The 21,065-nt window shown below is 39.0% G+C and overlaps 2 non-coding genes across 2 annotated transcripts; one reads left to right on the top strand and one right to left on the bottom strand.

Moving 5' to 3' along the window:
• Window positions 1-2,213: 2,213 nt before the first annotated feature.
• On the top strand, window positions 2,214-2,287 carry TRNAI-AAU (transfer RNA isoleucine (anticodon AAU)). The gene has a single exon. It is a non-coding gene; the product is annotated as a tRNA-Ile (tRNA).
• Window positions 2,288-8,857: 6,570 nt separating this feature from the next.
• Window positions 8,858-8,930, bottom strand: TRNAV-AAC (transfer RNA valine (anticodon AAC)). The gene has a single exon. It is a non-coding gene; the product is annotated as a tRNA-Val (tRNA).
• Between the last annotated feature and the right edge of the window lie 12,135 nt (window positions 8,931-21,065).

The raw sequence follows: 21,065 nt of genomic DNA, 5'->3' as shown, positions 1-21,065 counted from the left end.
TTATTTAGATAAACATTCAATTATTTTTTACCTACAATTTTAGATTAGTTCTCAAATTATAACATTTCTGTTATGATTAACTGTGTATAAGTAATAATTTTTAAAATAATTCAGTACAGAGGAACTCATAAAAATTAGAGCCTTATGCCCTCCCCCAACTTAATTGTGATGTGCATATACATTTTTTGTTGCAGGAAAGTAGGATATTGGAAGCTTAAAATAATTTCAAGCATAGAATAAATTTATGTTTTGATATATATTTCTGGGAAAGTGAATTTCAAGAAGAAAATAATGGCATAAGATTAAAGGCTGTAAAAGAAGTAGGTGTTCATGCATTTTTTCATAAATAATGATTGCATCAAATTATCCAGAACTTATGTTTAATAAATTCAAGTGATGCAACAGTTTAATTTGTAAATTGTCAATTTTTATAACACAAAGAAAATCAACAACTTAATCTTATGATAAAAATCAATTAGTTGTCCAAAAAATGCTCCAGGGGGACATAGTTTTAAAATTTGGGGGAGGGACATGGGTAACAAAATTTGAAGGCTAAAGGCTGAACTTGACTGAGGATGACGCATAAGCTCTGTTACTTCTTCAGCATTTATTTATATCTTGTTTTTATTGGAACAGCCTTCAAACCCAACGTTAAGAGGTTCCACTCAGAGTGGACATTACAACACGTCCTTCCCTGGACTGTTTGGAGATCTGCACAGCTGCTGGGGCTTCTCAATGCAGGGGGCCTGATGGCCAGCTGAGCGTCACTCTTTTTGCTTTCAAAATAGAAATCCGAGAAACTTGAAAGTGGCCCGAAAATCTAGAGCGGTCGCAGGTGCCATTGCCACTCCAGAAATGGTGGGGATCCCTCTTTCCACTCAAAATGGCTTTGACCTGCGTGGGCAACAAACTCAGAGCGGGACGCTGAGTTCCTGGGAAACTGTCCGGGAAGAAGAGTTGCCCGCCCAGGATCTTTGCGAGGGCTCTGGAGCTCAGACTGTCTCCTCCAACACACACACACACGCACACGCACACGCACCCTGCACCTGCTAAACCTGGGTTGCATTGCCGTCCTTGTGTGTTTCGTGTGTAGAAAGAAATGCGCGCCAAGTTTGTTGAACTTGAAAACCATTGGGCTGTGGGAGGCGCAGCGAGTTGAGCGCCAGGAGCCCGAGGCGCTGCCGGATGAGAAGAACCGCGGAAGGAGCTTGGCTAAGAAGGAAGTGCTTGGAATTCTTCCCGGAGCAAGAGCGGCGGGAACTGGGAGGGATAGTCCTTTTTGGCCAATGGAGATCTCCGAGTTGTTGTTGAAGTGCATCTTTCTCCACCATCTTCCACCCCAACACCACACTCCCCAGCGAGGAGGTGAACTGATTTCTGTTGAACATAACTTGAAGAAAAAATGGAAACGTCTGATGACATTTGACTGACCCGGAGTATCTTTGCGCTCGATTTCGAAGACCAGATCAGTGGCAGAAATGACCTTCTGGCCCCTTTCCCCCATTCATTAAATTAGGTGACTGAGAACCTAGCAAGCTGTGCGGGCTCCGCGGGTGCCAGAGGAATGAAGACAGCACAGTCCTCGTCCTCAAGGACACGAAAGGGAAACACAAGCCGTTCATGATAATAAAACCGCAAAGGGAAGCCTCAGACATTCACACCTCCGGGCGTCGTCACGGGAGCTCAGAGAAGGAGCATCTCCCGAGTCCTTAGGAATCCGGATCTGCCGGAGATTTTTTCCTTCCGGGTTGGAGAGGAATCCTCCTGCCGGGAGCCAGGACCAAACCCAGCAGCCATGCTGGCTGGAGGGTCAGTTTAGAATCTGCCCATTCGGAAGTAAAACTCAGAACCACCAACTTCTCATCCCAGATCCTTCCCGAGGCGAGAAAGAGGAAACCTCTGTGGTGAATGTTTCACTGTGTTTTCTCGGAGCGGAATCGACGAGTTTGAGAAAGTTTGTTTTCCACGGGAGAGGCGAAGTTCATTTCTGCCAGAGGAAGAGTTTTTACCTTGTCTTTTTCTTTTCGCAGGAGCGCAGAAAGGGGAAATGGAAAACAGGAAGAGAGGCTTGAAGAAGCAATGTGACTTGATCTTGGCTTAAAAAAGTTAAACGAAAGTCTCCTTTGGAAAGGAAGAAGAAAGATCTTTAGTTTTAAACAAAAGAATGTAAACACAATTTTTAACTTTTGAATGAAAACAGCGGCTTGCCCAGTGGCCGGTTAGCTCAGTTGGTTAGAGCGTGGTGCTAATAACGCCAAGATCGCGGGTTCGATCCCCGTACGGGCCAAGGAAGTGTCACTTTTCTTCGTTCCTCTTAAATGAAAATTAATTTTTCTGTCTTCACCTCACATATTGGAAATAGCCTTTGCGACATAAAATTGGAATTAAATATACACTTCATTTCTTAATCCTCAGCAATGACATCTACCTTTTTTGGCCCCGTCTTCAGAGGGGGCGGGGGGGGGGGGCAGAAAAGGAAAAGCCTTGCCGAAAAAGTGTCATAAAGCCCTCAGATCGAAATTTTAGTAAAGAAAATGAGGGTATGAGGATTGAGATGGCATTGGAGAGCAGCGTCTGCTGGCCGCTGGCCTTCAGACAGCCCCAGTTCCTTGTTCCTTTCCCAGATTCCGGTCCACCAAGTATACGTGTGGCCCTTACCTGCTTCATCTACATAATTACCTCCTCGGCCTTTGCGCTGCCTTGTCAACACTGTTGAAGTCGTTATTGCTTGCTACTAAAATAATCACAATCAGACACAATGCATATTTTCCTCTTCGTTTTTTCTTTTGAACTATCACTTGGCCTTTACCAGAATTTCTGTCTATGAGGACAGCTTTTTTTTCCAGATCTCCAGGACCAAGAACAGTTTTCAACACAACGTAGGCATTAGATAAATATTTGTGGATTGAATGTATGAAGAAGCCTCACTATCAGAGAGTGTTTCCAAACGTTATGATTAGTTCACGTTCTGAACATTTTATTTTGGCCTAAAAGTAAAATCACTTTATTTATTTATTTGTTTATCCAAGTAATGTATAATAAATACACCGATTTTATCTCTGAGGCTCTCAATTTAACTTTCAGTTCAGTGATGGAATGAACAGAGATGTTGTTAAGGACAGGGTGAAGGGTGGGTGAGGCTTAGGGATGTTGTTACTGGCAGGATGGGTCGTGATTATGGTTTGAATGACGATGGAATTGGGGTAAGAAACTGTAATATGTGGAGAACAGAACCAGGTAATAAAAAAGTTGATTTTTATCTTGACCTTCCTGCATTAAATCAACCAGAAATAATTAGCTAGTTGTGGTGGGCTTATTGCCTTAATGATCACAATTCTTCTCCCTTCCCTTTATCCATGCTCTTTCTCATGTGACCTTGTAGTGCCTTCCCACTCTAGGCTGAACACTGCAACTTGCTTTCACCAGTGAATAGTAGCAAACTTGACAAAGAAGATTCTTGAAAAACCCCTTGGCTCTTTCTCCTTGCTTTTTTGGGTTGTTATTTAGTTTTTTGTTTGTTTTTTAAAATAAGCTTTATTTAAAACAAAATAAATAAGCTTTATTTTTTAGAGCAGTTTGAGGTTCACAGCAAAACTGAGTGGAAAGTTCTCACATCCCCCCTCCCACACCACACACGTTCTCTCCCACTGTCAACATCCTAAATCAGAATGGTAGATTTATTACAACTGATGAACCTACTACAACAGGTCATTGTCACCCAAAGTATGTAGTTTACATAGGGTTCACTCTTGGTGTTGTACATCCCAGAGGTTTTGACAGATATATAATGACATATGTCCACCATTACAGTATGATACAGAGTAGTTTCACTGCCCTAAAAATCCTCAGTGCCTATTTATCCCTCTCTCCCTCCTAATCCTTGGCAACCTGACCTTTTATTTTCTCCATACTTTTGCCTTTTCCAGATGTCATATAGTTGAATCATACAGTATGTAGCCTTTTCAGGTTGGCTTCTTTCACTTAGTGATATCCATTTAAGGTTCCTCCATATATTTTCATGGCTTGATAGCTCATTTCCTTTCAGTGCTGAATAATTTTCCATTGTCTGGATGTATCACAGTTTATTTATCTACTCATCTACTGGAAGACATTTTGGTTGCTTACAAACTTTGGCAATTATGAATTAACTGGCTATAAACATCTATGTGCAGGTTTTTGAGTGGATGCAAGTTTTCAAATCATTTGGGTAAATTCCAGGGAATGCAACTGCTGGATTGTATGGTTGGTAAGAGCATGTTTAGTTTCGTAAGAAACTGTCAAACTGTCTTCAAAAGTGGCTGTACCATTTTGCATTCCCACCAGCAATATATGAGAGTTCCTGTTGTTCCACATCCTCCCCAGCATTTAGTGTGGTCAGTGTTTTAGATTTTGGCCATTCTAATAGGTGTGTGGTGGTATCTCATTGTTGTTTTAATTTGCATTTCCTTAATGACATATAATGTTGACCATCTTTTGAATAGTTATTTGACACCTGTATATCTTACTTGGTAAGGTGTCTTTTGAGATCTTTTGCCCATTTTTTTAATCCAGTTGTTCATATTCTTGTTGTTGAATTTTAAGAGCTCTTTGTATATTTTGGATAACAGTCCTCTATCAGTCATGTCTTATGTAAATATTTTCTCCCAGTCTGTGGCTTGTCTGCTCATTCTCTTGACAGTGTCTTTCACAGAGCAAAAGTTTTTAATTTTAGTGAAGTCTAACTTATCAATTGTTTCTTTAATGGCTTGTGCTTTTGGTGTTATATCTAAAAAATCATCACCAGACTCAATGGTCATCTAGATGTTCTCCTGTGTCATCTTCTAGGAGTTTTATAGTTTTGTGTTTTACATTTAGGTCTATGATCCATTTTGAGTTAATTTTGGTTATGATTATCAGGTCTCTGTCTAGATTTCTTTTTTTTTTTTTTTTGCATCTAGATCTGCAACTATTCCAGCACTATTTGTTGAAAAGTCTGTCCTTTATCCATTGTATTGCTTTTGCTCCATTATCATAGACCAACTGGTTATATTTGCGTTGCTCTGTTTCTGGGCTCCCTATTCTGCTCTATTGATCTATTTATGTATTCTTTTAAAGTACCATAATGTCCTTATTAGTGTAGCTTTATAACAAGTATTGAAGTCAGGTTGTGTCAGACCTCCAATTCTGTTCTTTTCTTTTAATGTTGTGTTGACTATTCTGGGTCTTTTGCCTCTCCACGTAAACTTTAGAATCAGTTTGTCAATATCCACAAAATAATTTGCTGGAATTTTGCCTGGGGTTGTGTTGAATGTATAGATCAAGTTGGGAAGAACTGACATCTTGTCAATATTGAGTCTTTCTATCCATGAACATGGAATATCCTCTATTTGTTTACTTCTCCTTTGATATCTTTCATCAGAGTTTTGTAATTTTCCTCATATAGATCTTACACAAATATGTTAGATTTATAAGTAAGTATTTCATTTTAGGGAGTGCTAATGTAAATAGTATAGTGTTTTTAATTTCAAATTCCAAGTGTTCATTGCTGGTATATAGGAAAGTGATTGACTTTTGCATATGACCTATGTGTCTTACAACCTTTCTGTAATTGCTTATTAGTTGCAGGAGGGTATTTTTTTTCCTGGTTGCTTTTGCCCTGAGCCATGTTCATGAGAACTCACCTGGGTTTAGCATGCTAGGGAATAAGAGATGTATGGCGATTAGCTGATTGTCCGCTGTTCACCAGACATGAGAGTCAGCCCATCTGGGACATAAATAGTCTGGTCAGTCCAAACCTATATTTGTAAACCACAGACTAGTGAGCTAACTAGATTCTAGCAGTTTTAAGCTGCTGAATTAGGATCGTTTATTAAGCAGTATAGTTGTGGCAATAGATAACTGATGTGTACATTAAAATATCATTCAATTTACTCTAGCAGAATTAACCTCATTTCTATTCCTCAAATACACAAGGTAAAGTCTTTGTGGGCACTATATCCTATGTCTGGAATGATTTTACCTGGATATTCTCATGGTTCATTCATTTTCGTCCTTCAGATTTTTGCTCAAATTCAGCAATATTCCACTTAGAAACTGAAAATAGAAACTCACTCCTAATGTCTTTCTCTGATTAATTGCTCTCCTTAGCATTTATTTTCACAGCATCTAGCATTTTATATGCAACTTTGCTTTTAAAATATCTCTGTTACCCTGTCACTGGAAAGGAAAGAGATTTCTGTCTATTTTGTTCACAGCTGTTATCCCAGTGACTAATGCAGTATATGGTACATAGTATAGATTCAGTAAATATTTATTGAATGAATGAGTGATTAAGTTCTTTGTCTAAAGCAAAAAGGACACATGCTTGAAGCGATGGTGGGAGAGAGGAGCAAACATCACCTTAGATCTGACCCTCCAGAGATGTTGGGTCAACACAGCAGGAAAGGCGTATTTCCCTTTTCCAAAATTTCACAGAAGGACGCACGTGGTGTTTACTTTCTCCATCTCCATTCTCTTCTTTCCATATCTTGAACCTAGGTGAAGTGGGAGTTACCCAATTAGAGTTTTAGAGATAAGGTCATCTATAATCTGGCGAGGAAAGCCTCTTAATTTAACAAGATCTATAGATGGTCTAGATTATCCTGACCCTACTCAAAAGTGGTAGTTCATTGATCTATATGCTGGCAATCAGGAATTAATGTGAAGGAGTACATCTCTCAGTGTCATTTTCTCTTTGACTCTTTATGTCTCTTCTGTCTACTGCCTGATTCTCTTTGCTTTTTCCAATTCAAATCCCCCCTCCCCCCAAAAAAAATCCATGTGGACCACCCATCTAAATAATTGAACCACTTTTGGAGCAGAGATTTTTACTGAAGATCAGCTTATAGGCCTCTGTATAGGTCAATTGACAGCCCATGGATTGATGCCTTGGAGTGCTCTGGCCAAATTCTATATGGCCAGAGGTTAGGTGTCAGCATTACACGTTAGAAAATATGACCACCCTCAAAAAGCAAATATCACTTTTGTGATTGCAGGCTGATGGTGTCTATTAAATGAAACTAATGGCATGGCAAACTAGTGGATTGCCAAGTTTCTTACTCCGTAGTGGACACCTAATGATTTCTTCCACCATTTTAAACTTTAGCATAGTTTTGGAACCAGTCTTCATGTAACTTTGTCCTGAAAGGGAAACATAACAGCAAAGAGAAACATGGAATTAAAATCTATTTGTGACATTTGCTACCATAAACCTTGGAAAATTCTTTAGTCTCCTCAGGGAAAGGAATTTTCTTGCATTCCTATCAGTGAAATACTAATGACTTAAAGAGAATTTTATGTGCATTGACTAAAACAATCTTCTCCTGACTATTGTATTATTCTGATGATCATTCAAATATACTATTTGACTGCTATCTTAAAAATGTTTCTCTGCCCCAACATTTTCATCTTGCTGCCCTATTTCTCAGATGACGTCACACAAGATCTCTAAAGAACTACACAGATTTGCTATCTGCAGTTTCTCTTTTCCCATTCTTCTTCAAACCCAGTACACTGAGGTTTTTTGGCGCCATCACTTCATGGAAGCTTCTGGTCTAGATCACCAAAGACCTCTAAATGTCTAAAATTAATGATCATTTCCAAGTCCTTGATTTCTCAGGGCCATAGGCACATTATTGTTCTTAAAACCTTTTCTTCATTTGACTTTCAAGACACTGCTGTCCTGATTGTCTTTCTACCTCACTGGCTTCTCCTTCTCAATATCCTTTGTTTCCCCTATTCTCATGCAACCTTTTTTTACAATGGAATGTCTCAAGGCTTGGTCCTCAGACCTCTTCTTTATATAGTCTCTACCTGGTGATTTTATTAGTTCTTGTAGCTTAAATAATGTCTATGTGACTACAACTCACTAATTTGTATCTGTAATCTAGACCATTCCATTAAACTACAGGCTTGTAGATTCAACTCATTCCTTAGCATTACACTTGAGGGTTTTATACTAGGCATCTAAAAGTTAGCATGTCTAAAACAGAACTCCCAATGTCCCCTAATATTAGTGCTGCATCCAAGCTTCCCCATTTCAGTTAATAGCAACTCCATCCTTCCAGGTTTTCAGCAAAATACCTCAAAGTCATCATTGATTCTACTTTCTGTCACTCCTCCTACCCATTTTCTCAGGAATGTCTCTTGACTCCATCTTTAAAATATATCTACACTGTGACTACTTCTCATCAACTGGACTGCCACCATCCTGTCCAGACCACAGTGATTTCTGATATGTAGCACGACGAGAGTGACTTAACAGATCTCCTTGCTTCCATTGTTTTCTCTCTGAAAAATCTCCACAGAGCTGGCAGAAACACTCAAGTCATGTAAAGCTACTTCCCTGCTTAAAATCCAAGATCTCCTCATTTTATCAGAATAAAGGCCAAAGTCCTAAAAGAAATAACCAGGCTCCACTTGATCTCTCCCTTCCAGTGTGTTTCCTCTCTGACTCCAGGAACCACTCTCCACTCAGCTCTTTCTCCTGCAGTTACAGTTGGCTCCTGATCCTCTTTGCATTCATCAACCACACTTTTGTGTCAGGGAGATTCATTCTCTGTTCCTGTCCATAAGAGATAGGAAGCGCTCCTTCTAGGATGGTTAGCCACCGCAGCCAAGCGCAGTATCTTCTCTGACCAATGGAATGGATAGGACATGATTACTTGTTAAGGGGGGCGAGGAAGCAAGTCTCAGCTCTGGTCTTGTTACATAATTCTTGCAATTGAAAGTCCCGGGCGGCAAAGGAAGCGCGAGGACTTGAGAGTTGGTGCAAAGGTATAGAAATTCAGTGTGGACATTTCTGGACCAAAATTCAGACTTCTCGGGAAAAAGTACTGCTTGTTTCCGCCCGGTTTCGAACCGGGGACCTTTCGCGTGTTAGGCGAACGTGATAACCACTACACTACGGAAACCCACCGATTTTTGGGTCCTTATGTTTCTGGATTAGGTAAAAGTAACCTTAAACCCATCCTTTCCTTCAGGATATTTTCTTGATTGAGTTGCCATTCTTCTTTGTACACTTTCCCATTCTTTGAATCAACAACATCTAAACGCTGTAACTCATAGCCAGGCAAATGCTACTCCCAGAGCCCCAGTTGCTTTACAAGCACCAGGCAGGGAAATCTTAGGCAGGTTCCTGAGACATTTTATTGCAAGAAATTTCTCGATAGGTTCTACGCGCATTTCTGTACTTGTAAGACGCTCTGATCTTCGTCTCTTGAGGACTGAAAATTATCCTTTAGAAACTAGAAGCAACTTGCGGAGCTCAGGGGACTTCCTCGGGCAAGGGCGGGAGAGACTGAGCGGCAGAGGGCGGGGTGGCGGACCGTGCCCAGCTGTCTGTCAGGCGAGGCCGTGGGGGTGGCTGGGAAGTTTGTGAAAGTGCAATCTGACGAGTAAGTCCAGTAGACGTCAAACGAACTTCTCTCCTCTGTTCTGCATCACTCACGTTTACTGCTCTGGAACGTGTCAACTCGGTGTGTGGTGTCCGTTAACGTCTCATAGCAGGAAGATGACCTTTTGTCATTTACCTGACTCTTCTTTGTTATTCACCACATTTCAACTAACCTAAGTCATTGTCCTTATCTGGGACACTGGAGGAGATCTGCCTTCTACTAGGTTCTCAGTCTGAGCCCTTGCAAAGGTGCTCAGCGGTGAAAACTCCCTTGTCCCTAAAGTAGTCGTGAGAAACAAGTGACAGGACAGAGGCTTCTGGGTCTTTGAGGAAAATCACAGCCTGGCTCCCTCTGATGGCAGCTAAAACGTGACCTGATGGAAATATTGTGGCTAGTGCAGGAGAGAGCATGTTTCTCGTTAGCACAATCTCTAGTCACACCTTTTTTTTTTCTTTTAGGAATATTGGCCCTGAGCTAACAATCATGCCCATCTTCCTCTACTTTAAATGTGGAACACCTGCCGCAGAATGGCTTGATAAGTGGTGCACAGGTCTGTGTCCAGGATCTGGGCTGGTGAACTTAACCACCAAGCTATCAGGTTGGCCCCAAGTCCCATCTTTTTTTTGCTCTGGAATAAGATCAACATTAAAAACAGCTATTATATTTAAAGCATATGTGTGTTTGTTAAGCACATTTGTCAGCAATTTGGTTTGACATTTATTTTAATGAAACTATTGAATAGCCCAGTCCCATGTAACTAAGGTGATCATAAGGATACAGCTGCACATAGTAATTTAGTTACAATAAGAGTGCTGCATGAAATGACAGCTGTAAAAGTCATGGGGTTATCTCACGTGAGAACAGAAAAGGGCATCCCCTCCAGTATTGATGGTCAGGAAATATTTGCTAGGGGAACTGATGTGACTTAGCTGATGAAAAAAAATATGAGGTGGTTGAATAGCCTTGGATGGAGAAGCCGTTCCTGAATTTGGGTGAACATGGAACTGAGGGTGAATGCAGTGTGAGGAGCCCCCAATTGTAGGTTTGAATCAGAGTGTACCTTTGTTTATTCCTTTTCCTCATGGAAGTTTATTCCACTGAGAGTAAGTAAGATAACACGTGCTGGATGAGGGAGATAAAGGAAGACCCTCCATACTATGGAATTTAGATTTAATCTGAATATGATGGAGGGGGGAGAAGAATTGACTGTTCAAAAAAGAACATGACGTTTTCCATCCTTGTCCAAAGACCTTTTGGCTGTTGTGTAAACACTGAATGAAGAGGGCCAATATTTTATGACAAATGTTTGAAGCATTCATAACATTTGAAAGAACTGTGCAGTGAACACCACATGTATTTTTACATGTTGAGACTGGTCCTCAGCTTTCTTTGCTGAGCACTTCTAGCATTTGCCCCGTCCTCCTCAGCAAGGACACTGGGTCTTAGTGTAATGGTTATCACTTGTGTGTTACATGCAGAAGCCCCTAGTTTTGTTCCTCACTAGATCCAAAGTAAACCAAGCACTGACCCCTTTTTTCCTGGGTGTTTATTTCATAACAGAGAGATCAAGAAGTTGTTTTACAATCTTTCCTAGCTGGATGATTCCTGCTCCAGTGAACTGCAGGGTTCTGGGTTCTTCCTGACATCTATATTCTCTCATTTCTTCCTGGCTACCATAAGGAGCCACCTAAAAGCATTTTCAACAAGGTCTGATTGCCTATATTTGCCAAATATTCTTGAAACATAGAATTAATGGCTGATTTTGAAGACTATTGTGGAAGCTATGGAAATATGGCATGCTGCCAGCTTCAGCCAACAAAGAGGAGGCCAGGGATTCAAATGGCCTGAGCAGGCCTTGAGCCCTGCAACAGGGAGAGATATTAATGCTGAAGAATAGAAGATAATCTCATTTGTGGCTCCTAAAAGTGGAGCTCATGTTGGGCCTGCCCGTTAGCTCTATAATCAGAGAAGCTGGAGCAGCAGGGGCGGGAGAATAGTGGTCACTGAGCCAGCATTTGTGAGAACTGAGGAGGAGTGATTGGAAACAGCAACAGCTTGCCAACGAAGCTCTAGTCATGTCTCGGGTATGACATTTGTTTCTTCACTTTAACTTAATTAGACTGAAATGGTCAGTGATGAAATGAGAGACAGTGAAATTCAGAATGAAAATTCATTTCTAGCCTCTTTAGTATTTTGATCCCAATATAAATGGTGATTCTCTACCACCACTTACTATTTTACTAGTCCTTGGGGTTTCATAGTGATGAAAAATCATAGGAAGTCAGAAATACACCTCATTATAATTATGGCAAATTAAGCACAGCGTTTGCTTTCTCTCTATCTCAAACTACACTATAGAGAATATTAGGGATGTTTTAAGGCATAAATGCACAAAAACAAACAGATGAGAATGTAGAGAGCAGCAGCAAGATGTTGAAGACGAGACAGCACAATGATCAGTGTAATAAGGGAAAAAAGTTTATTGTCTTAAGTATCTTTTTTAAAAAAACTTTCTCTGTAAGGTCCACACATGCTACTTGTGCATCTGCTCTATCAGCTCTAATAGTTGCGTCATATTCAATGTTATGCATTGACCACACTTACCTGTCTACAATCCAGTGATGGCATCAAGGGTGCATCTGCTTCTGAAAAACTCAAAATAATGCTACAATTAACGTACGCGTATGACATAATTGGTGCCCTAGTGAGATTTTTTGTGTAGGGGGAGGGATTATACACACCTGGGAGCAGACTATCTGGATCATAAGGTTTGAATAATCTTAACTTGAGTAAAAAGCATTGGATTATTCTTCAGAAAGGCTGCATAAACTTCCACTGGCTGGATGTGAGGGTTATGATATCCCTATTCCTGCAATAATTGACACATCCGTCTTTCTAATTCTTCCAACTTAATGTAGGTAAAATAATATCTCATTTTATTTTGCTTTTTTATACATTACTACTAATATAAAATGTTTAAAAAATGTTTTAATCTTTTCAGATACTTCTTCTCTATCTTGGCTCTGATGAGTATCCTGTCCCTATTCTTCACCAATTTTCTATTGAGCTGTCTGTCTGATTTTGCTGATTTTCATGGCTTCTTGTCAATTGTATAGATTATGTTGGCATTTTTAAATCCCTCAAATATTTTTTACTTTTGTCACATTTGTCTATTTGTTTTTCATTGTGGCCTTCTTGAACATATCTTTGATATGGATAAAGTAAACTACACCAGTGTTTTCCTTATTGTTTGTGCTTTTAAAGTCTTTTTCTTTTAAATTCTTCTCTGTCCTCTAGGTCATAAAGGTATTTTTCTATATATATTTCTATTAATTTTTATCTGTTACATTTGTGTATTTACATTTATGTACACTCTCTAGATAAGTATATTTTATAAACTCTATAAATGATTCTACTCTGTGTTAAAAATCACAGTAATAGAATAATATAAAAGATCTTGTATATGCCAGTGCATGGGGACTCCTTTCTCTGATATGCCATTTCTTGCACACATTGCATACTCACTCCTCCCAATCCAGCTCTGACTCAAACACTGACAGGCCTGGATTTCCCTCAATGTGCAAAGGCAAGAATCTCTCATGCCATCTCTTTGATTTCTGGCACAGAGTGTCTAAAAGGCCAGAGACAGATCTCTGGGCTGGATGGACCCATGAAACAAGTGACACATTCCTTTCTCATGGTTTCATCAAGCAATAGAGGGCACACGTTTGTGAACTTAGTAAGCTCTGTACATTACCAACAAAGGCTGGACTCCTTCTGCATCAGTGGTTTTAAGCCTGAGGAGAGTTGTCCTTTGACCTTTTATGCTTGTGTGGTATGGCTGACACAGCCCTCTTATATTACAGTTCTTTCCCCAGTAACCAAAATAACAGAGACGTATCTATTTATTTATTTTGGTGGGTCTCAATAGGTGTTTTATAACATTTAAAAATTAATTCTATTCCAAACCCTACTTCAGGACTGAATTTCATCTCTGGTTCCAGGAGACTTCATAGATTTTCAACACAAACCCCCAAATACCCATCTGGGACCTGCTTGAGTGAGTTCTTAAACAACCCACTACCCCATCCCTGCAGTGTCTGGCAGTGTCTTACTGACGTCGTAGAATATGTGGCTCAATGCCTAGCACATAGTAGGTGCTCAGGAAAGAGATTTCATTAGTGGATAGTTAGAACTCAGTTAAAATGCTTCCTTATTAAAACCAATGTCATATATTCAAACTCCAGACTACATTTGCACACACTAGGGCTTTCCAATTTTGCTTCAGGGGGAGTTTGTCTCAATATTAACTATCCTCTAGTTCCAGACCTGAACACCTCACCTGGACAATCAGATTCTATGGGTTTGAAATGGGGGCTTAGATTCAGCAGGCAAAACAGTGTTCTCTGATGAGAAATACCAAGTATAGATAACACCTTTGTAGAGTTATGAGACAGGGTTCACACAGCTGCATTCTCCCCACCTCTATTACTCCACTTCTTCTCCCATGGGGGTTTTTCTTTCCAGATCCACTAAAAGAAACGTCTTCTCTTGAGAATAAGTGCACCTAACCCCCCAAGCTATTTTTCATGACTTTTCTTAAAAGTTTTAATCATTATTTCCTGCAGTAGCTCTTCAGAGAAAGCTAAATTTTTATGCTTTTCTCATTTCACTCTTCCCAATTTATCAGGAATAGAGAAAAAAATAAAGAAAAAATTCCACCGTCAGCAGAAGTAAACTTCACTCACTGGAAAATTTCACCTTTCTCAAACCCTCTATTCTGACCAGAAAGGACGCAAGATCCTTTCCACTTTCCTGGAAAAACCCACAGAAATGCAAAGCCCCTCAAAGGTTTGACATCAGAGGAAGCACTTCAGGAGCCTCCACAGCTCAGAGGACTCAGCTCCTGCTCACAGTGTGCGGATCCTTTTATGATCTTGAAGGGAATTCCGGACAGATCTGCTTTCTTTGGGCTGCAAAAAGAACATTACTAGTACACCAAAGACTACAAAAAACTGCTGAAAGAAATTAAAGAAGATCTAAACAAATGGGGAGGCATTCTATGTTCATGGATGAGAATATAGATAAGATGACAGAACTTTCCACAGTTATCTATAAATTTAATATAATTCCTATCAAAATCTCAGCTGGGTGTTTGTTTGCTTGACAGAATTTGAAAAGCTGATCTTAAAATTCATATGGAAATGCAAAAGGCCAAGGAAAGGCAAAATAATCTTGAAAAAAATAACAAAAATAAATTATAAGTTTACCTTTCTTGATGTGAAAACTTCTTGATGTGAAAACTTTCAGCAGTGTTACAGTAAGCAAGACTGTGGTACTGGCAATAAGGATGGACATACAGCACCACAGAACATAATTGAGAGTCTAGAAATAACCCCCTACATGTACTGTCAATTGATTTTCAGCAAAAGTGCCAAGACAATTCAACGAAGGAAGGATAAACTTCTCAACGAATAATACAGGGACAACTGGATACTCACACGAAAAAAACACAAATTTACCTCAGACCAAATTAACTCAAATTACCTTTGAGTTAATTTTGTAATTAACTTTTGCAAATTTACAAAAATTAACTCAAAATGGATCATGGCTGTAAATGTAAGAGCTAAAACTATGAAATTTTTTGGTGAGAATAAATCTTTATGACCTTGGAATAGGCAAAGATTACTGGAATGCCACATGACAAGTACATAAAAGATAAAATTGTAAATTGAACTCCAACAAAATGTAAAGCATTCGCATGGCAGAGAATATCATTTGAAAAATGAAAAGACAAGCAGCATAGTGGGAGAAAATATTTGCAAGTCAAATATTCAATTAAGGACTTGGATCCAGAATATATAAAGAACACTTACCACTCAATAATAAGAAAAGAAATAATCCAAATTAAGAAATGGGCAAAAGATTTTTATAGTCTTGTCACTGAGACTATAAAAATACGTATGAATGTCCACAAAGCACATGAAAAGATGCTCAACATCATCAGTCACTAGGGAAATGCAAATTAATATCACAATGAGATACTACTTCATACTCACAAGGATGGCTATATTATAAAAGACAATAGCAAGGGTTGATGAAGATATACAGAAACTGAAACCTTCATATATTTTTCTGGGAGAAAACGTAAAATGGTGCAGCTGCTTTGGAAAATAGCTTGACAAATTCTTAAAAGATTAAACATAAATTTACCATATAATACAGTAATTCCACTCCTAGACATCTACACAAGAGAAATGAAAACATATGTCCACACATATACTTGTAGACAAATGTTCATAGCAGCATTATCCATATTAGCCAAAATGTGGAAACAACCCAAATATACATCAGTGAGTGAATGGGAATACAAATTGTGCTATATCCATACAATGGAATACTATTTGACAATAAAAGGAACAAAATACTGATACAAGTTAAAACATAGATGAAGCCCAAAACCATATGCCAAATGGAAGAAACCAAAGCAAAACACCACATATTATGTGATTCTTGTAATATGAAATGCCCAGAAAAAGCAAATCTTAGAGGCAGAAAGTAGATTAGTAACTGCTTGGGGCTGGAGTAGAATGACATGTGACTGCAGAAGGTGTAGTTTCTTTGTGAAGTAATGGATATATTCTAAAATTGGATTGTAATAATATTCGCACACCTGTGCAGATTTACAAAAGGAAATCATTGAATTGCACACTCAAAATGGGTGCATGTTATGGTAAATTCTACCTCTATATAGCAGTTAAAAAAACTACTTTTGATATGTCATTTAGTGTTAGATATATGCATGCACAGGTCAGAATTGAGTCCCCAACTTTGTACACAACTTTATAAGTTCACATTTCTGAGTTTCCTTCTGCAATCTCCCGCTTTCCAAGTCCCAGGGGATCCTTTTCCTAGTACTCTGGCTAGAAGACTCGGGATTTAGTTTTCTTGCTCTGTTGGGCACTCACTCAGCTGAGTCTTCCTCTGGGGCCACGCGGTGAGAAGACAGAGAGCAAAAGCAATTCAGATCTCCTCCATGCTCTTGGAACCAGTTTCTCTGATCAGAGTCAAGATTTCCCCTCCCTCAGAGCTTTATGCTTGCATAGCTGCTGCCGCCATTGCCACCATCCACGGGAAAGATTGCCTGAGGGCTGGAGTGGTTCCAGGTTTTAGGCTGCCTTTGAGTCTAGTCTGGGAGCTACTGGAGGCAATGAAGTGAGTGAAGTGAGAAACTCACAGCCAGTTTGGGGGGACTTTAGTTCTGGTTTTCGCCCCCAATCTGCCTCTACCATTTGCTTTTCAGAGTCTTCAGATATCTGCTTCATGCATTCTGTCCCAGAGTTTTAGTTGCATTCAATGGGGAAATGAGTGGAATGTGCTTACTCCATGTTTGAGTAGTCCTAATTGCTTTCTAGATTTCTTCTTACATGTATTAATTTATTATTTTTGACATGTTAAAATTCTCCATAATGGTTATATTATTCTAAGTCAAAAATTGTGTGTGCCATTTACCAAAGAGAGTTATGAGTTACAGGCATAGTGCAACTTTATATAGGAAGGATTTCTTCCAGAAGAGTGTTAGGATTTTGAAATAGACAAACATATGGCAAACAAGAAAGAGAGGTCACAACGACTATGGTCAACAATCAATCAGAAGCTGAGAAGCGTTAAATCCAGACAGCGAGATTTAAACATGAGTTTTATTATCTTTATGACTCCAGGAAGATCAATAACTTCTGGAATTTCATTTTTATAATATATAAAATTGAACATTAAATTTGGTGCATTGATTCAACAAACATTTGTTGAGTTTTTAGTATGTGGCCAGCACTGTTGTAGATAAGGAGATGAATAAGCAAAAAACCTCAAGCAATTCCCTGTCTGTTCATGGAACTTACATCCCAATGGGGAGAAAATATAGTGTATGAAAAAATTAAGGAAATTTTATAATGTGTTCAAAGATGATAAGTGCCACAAAGAAAAATAAAACAAGATTGTGAAAAAGGACTTCTGGCAGTAGTGTTCAGATAAAATAAAACTGATGCCGTGGCATTTGAACTAAAACTTGAAGGAAGTGAGGGAGCAAGACATATCTCCATTTGGGAAAACTGTTCTAGAGAAAACAATCAGTCAGTGCAAAGGTCCTGGGGCAGGAATGTGTCTTGTGTTGAAGCAGTGTTCAAAGAGAAGCAAGAAAGTCAACTGGGACTGCAATGGAGTGAGCAAGGGGAGAGAAGATGAAGAACTTAGAGAAATAATGAGCTATGCATGAAAATCTTGGACATCATTGTAAGGATTTTGGCTTTTACTTTGAGTGAAACAAGGGCCATTGTTTGCTCCTCAGCAAGGGAATCGTTTCATATGACTTAGGGTTAAAAAGAATCTCTATGGTTGCCCCATGGAGAATATTGTAGAGGAGGAAATGTGAAGCAGGAAGTCTATTAAGATATTTTTAAGTATTTCATGCCAGATATTATGTGGCTTCGACCAGCAGGGTAACAGTTGAGTTATTGACAAATGGTTAGATTCTAAACACATTTTAAAGAAACAGCCAGACAGATTCTACATGGGGAGTGAGAGATGAATGGAATCAAAGAAGACTCCAATCCCTTTGGCTTTGTAACTGGAAGCACGGAGTTGTCTTTAATTGAGAAGGGGAATAAAATGAGGGAAGATATTGGGATGGGGGGAGATCAAGAGTTTGATGCTGAATATATTATGCTGGAGATGCCTATTATAAGACTTGTAACTGGAGATATCAATTAGGCAGTTTAAAATACAAGTCTGGAGTTTAAAGAAGTGGTTCAGGCTGAAGATATTAATGAGTGAGCTGCTAACATATAGACAGTATTTAAATGATGAGAGTGGATGAGATCTGGCAGGGAGTGAGTAAAATTGAGAAGTGAAGCTTGGACTGCACCAAGTCACCTTGGATTTGATTTAATTAAAGTTTGTTTTTCTGATCAAACTTTGATGGCCTAGTGACAAAAACATTGGATTAAAATTCCAACAGAGCATTTTATACAGAGTCAAAAGTGGCTCACGGCATATCCCCCTATCCCTTATGCCAGACTTGGGCCCTGATATTTTTCCATCTGAGTCTAAAAGTATCTTAACTCTTTCCCAGTTTTTTCAGTAGCCTCATCAGCACAACAAGAAATCAGACACATGCCTGTGTAGGTCCTTTCACTAGGCAGGCATCCTAATTTACTGTGAAGAAAGCGTAATTCACTAATTTATTCATTCATTCACCCAACAAATATTTATCAAATGCTTATACTATATGTCAAGCACTTATGTTCCTTCCTGGGAATACAGCAGTGAACAAAAGGGACAAAAATCCCCATCTTCCATTCTAGAGGAGGGGTGATAGACAATAAACAAAATACGCAAGTCACATAGAGATCTTGATAAGTGAGGTGGATAAATATTAATCAAGGAAGTGATAGTGAAAGTGTGGTGTTTGTTTGGAATTTTGAATAGAGCTTTCATTGAAAGCTTCAATGAGCAGGAAGGAAGGAAGGGAAGACCTGAAGGAGGGAGGGAAGGAAAGAAAATAGGAAGGAAGAAAGGAAAGAGGGAAGAAAGGGAGGAAGGAGACGTGATATCTGGGGAAGATCTTTCTAGGAAGAGGTAGCAGCAAGGGCATGATAACTGTTGAGGTGAGACTGTGCCTAGGGTGTTGAAGGATTAGTAAATAGGCCAGTGTAACTGTAGCAGAATAAATAAAGATTTTGATGAAGTAATTGGGTGTAGCTAATTTAAAGAGAAATTTCTAAAACTAAAATTATTTTTTATTACAAGGCAATGTGCTCCACACAAATTTCCACTCCTTATCCCCTCTCTGCTCTCACCAGTTCATGACTGGTGATTTATGAGTCCCAAAGAAGGAGCTCTAGAAGCCATCAGCAGTCACTGAAGGGCAATGCTTGACTGGGAGAGACTGGGATGCTGAGACAGGATGGGGTGTGTCCAGGTGGTGATGAGGTGTAGGGTTTGGGGGGACTAGAGCAAGTGTCCAGTGAGGCTAGAAGAGGTCAAATGCGCTTCTATTCTGGGTCGCTCATATTTATAGCTCTCTATTTTATATACACAAATTCCACTGTCAACTAATTTCACTCTTGGGGACACAGGAAGACCTTGAAAGAAGTGCAAGAGCCCAGGTTGCCTCAGGCAATCAGTTTCCCAGTCATCAACCACCATATGGATTTTATCTAAAACTGACCTATCTGAGAACACCCCTGATATCAAGGTGGACATTTCTCGATGACCTTTTCTCACATTGCAAAAGAAGCATGTTCTCTCACTCTTCTCAACTCTGAAAAGGTTCGTCAACTGAAAGTGCAACAAGCTGCAGGCTCCAACCCAGGGACAATTAGAAAGGCTGAGGAAATGTAAGATAGTTGAATTATTCTAATAGTTAGGTAACTAACCTTTAGTAAGTGAGGAAGTTTCCAATTATTGACTTTTAATAAGGGAGAATCTAGTCAAGTTATTAAATATAATAGAGTGAAAAATAATTACTGATGGTGGATTACTATGTGATTTTTCTGAAGATAACTCAGAAGGCGTTAAACAATTGTGGGACATTTGTATAACAAAACTTGATCTACTTTTATTTTATTTGTTTATTAAAATAAATCTCCTCAGTAATTACAAACTAGCATAAAATTAACCCTGAAACTTGACATCATGGCAATGTGTACATTTATCTGTGATTGTATGAACTTACTTTAAAAGCCTAGTATCATTTAGATAAACATTCAATTATTTTTACCATTAATTTTACTGATAAGTTTGCAAATTCATAGTATTTCTGTTGTTACAATTAATTGTATATAAGAAATAATTTTCATAATTTAGTACAGAAGTACTCATAAAAATTAGAGCCTTATGCCCTCCTTAAATTAATTGTAATGTGTATATATATTTTTTGTTGCAGTAAAGTAAGAAATAAGAAGCTCAAAATAATTTCAAGCAGAAAACTATTTTATATCATGATATGCATTTGTGGGAAAGTGAAGTTCCAGAAGAAAACAATGATATAAGATTAATAAGTATTTGTTCATGCATTTTTTTGTAAATAATGATTGTATCAAATTATTCAGAATTTATGTTCAATATATTCGAGTGATGCGTTTTATTTTAAAATTGTCAATAATTATAACTCAAAGAAAAGCAACTGCTTAATTTTATGATAAAAATATATTAGCTGTCAAAAAACGCTCTGGGGTACATAGCTTTAAAATTGGGGGTTGGGTATGGGTAATAATTTTGAAGGCTAAAGGCTCGACTTCGACAAGAATAAATCATCTAAGCTCTGTTAATTCTTCAGCGTTTGTTTGTATCCTGTTTTTATTGGAAACAGCCTCCAAACGCTACTTTAAGAGGCCCCACTCAGACCGGAAATTCCAACACATCCTTTTCTCCAGTGCTTTGAGGTCTGCACAGCTGCTGGGGCATCTCACAACAGGGGCCTGGTGGCCAGCTGAGCGTTACTCTTTTCGCCTTCAGAATAGAAATCCAAGAAACTTGAAAGGGGCCTGAAAATCTAAAGCGGTCGCAGGTGCCACTGTTACTCCAGAAATGGTCGGAATCCCTCTTTCCACTCGAAATGGCCTTGGCCTGCGTGGCCACCAAGCTCGGAGCGGG

This window comes from Equus quagga, chromosome 15 (genome assembly GCF_021613505.1).
Source record: "Equus quagga isolate Etosha38 chromosome 15, UCLA_HA_Equagga_1.0, whole genome shotgun sequence".
Taxonomy (NCBI): Eukaryota; Metazoa; Chordata; class Mammalia; order Perissodactyla; family Equidae; genus Equus; species Equus quagga.
Note: the sequence above shows the minus strand (reverse complement) of the source record. Positions and strands in the feature narration are given on the sequence as shown.